The sequence below is a fragment of the Hipposideros armiger genome, unplaced genomic scaffold (genome assembly GCF_001890085.2).
Source record: "Hipposideros armiger isolate ML-2016 unplaced genomic scaffold, ASM189008v1 scaffold_1883, whole genome shotgun sequence".
Taxonomy (NCBI): Eukaryota; Metazoa; Chordata; class Mammalia; order Chiroptera; family Hipposideridae; genus Hipposideros; species Hipposideros armiger.
In genome coordinates this window covers 31859-32766 of record NW_017733233.1, presented here as the reverse complement: position 1 = coordinate 32766, position 908 = coordinate 31859, and the positions used below count along the sequence as shown (strand labels likewise).

The following is a 908-nucleotide window of genomic DNA, read 5'->3' as shown; positions in this document are numbered from 1 at the left end:
CTAAGTGTTCTCTGGCCACAAATAAAGGGGGTTCTCTCCAGTCCAGTCGGGAGTCGGCTGCGGGTTCTTAGAGTCCTCGGCTCCGGTGCCCTGCACTGCGGGGCAGAAGGAACGGAGAGAGGGAAACGGCCACCTGGGGCCCGCTGAGCCAAAGGCCGCCCGGGTTCAAAGTTCCTGACTCCAGTGAGAAAGGAGATTTACACGGACATTTCTTGAAGAAATCTTAAACTATGAAAAAAACATTTAGTAGCTTAGAGAGGGAACACATTTATAGCAACTGAAGTGGTCAGTGAGCGGCCAGTCTGTACGCAGTGTCAGGATGGCCGAGTGGTCTAAGGCGCCAGACTCAAGCATTGCTTCCTCAGCGGGAGGATTCTGGTCTCCGAATGGAGGCGTGGGTTCGAATCCCACTTCTGACATGGGGTTATTTTTCTTACTTTTCACCTCGGAACACTTTCTCAGACCATTTATTTTGTTTTCATTCTTCTCTTCACTTTACCTTTTCGATCCTAACGACTGACGCTCAGTGAGCTCTGTTACCTTTCTTTTCAGTTAATCACGGATCACCTTTTGCCCTGTATTCTGGTTTATTTAATTGAAGGCGCGTTTACTGAAAGCTTATTATACCCAGGGTGTCCTGGTAGAAAAATTACACTGGTTGAAACAGCAGGACCTGTACACAGACTCGGTGATTTACAGACTGGTCCCGAGTTCACGGGCAGGATGAACTGCAGTCTCCTTTTCCTCACTGCCAAAGCCCTTCATAAATCTAAAAGGAATCGAAAGCAGCTTGGCTGATTCTATCGCGTGATTTTAAGTAAAGGTGAAAAAAATAAAGGTTCCACCGAGATTTGAACTCGGATCGCTGGATTCAGAGTCCAGAGTGCTAACCATTACACCATGGAACC

The 908-nt window shown here is 47.7% G+C and overlaps 2 non-coding genes across 2 annotated transcripts; one reads left to right on the top strand and one right to left on the bottom strand.

Moving 5' to 3' along the window:
- Positions 1-313: 313 nt before the first annotated feature.
- TRNAL-CAA (transfer RNA leucine (anticodon CAA)) lies at positions 314-419 on the top strand. Its single transcript has 2 exons — positions 314-351; positions 374-419. It is a non-coding gene; the product is annotated as a tRNA-Leu (tRNA).
- Positions 420-836: 417 nt separating this feature from the next.
- On the bottom strand, positions 837-908 carry TRNAQ-CUG (transfer RNA glutamine (anticodon CUG)). The gene has a single exon. It is a non-coding gene; the product is annotated as a tRNA-Gln (tRNA).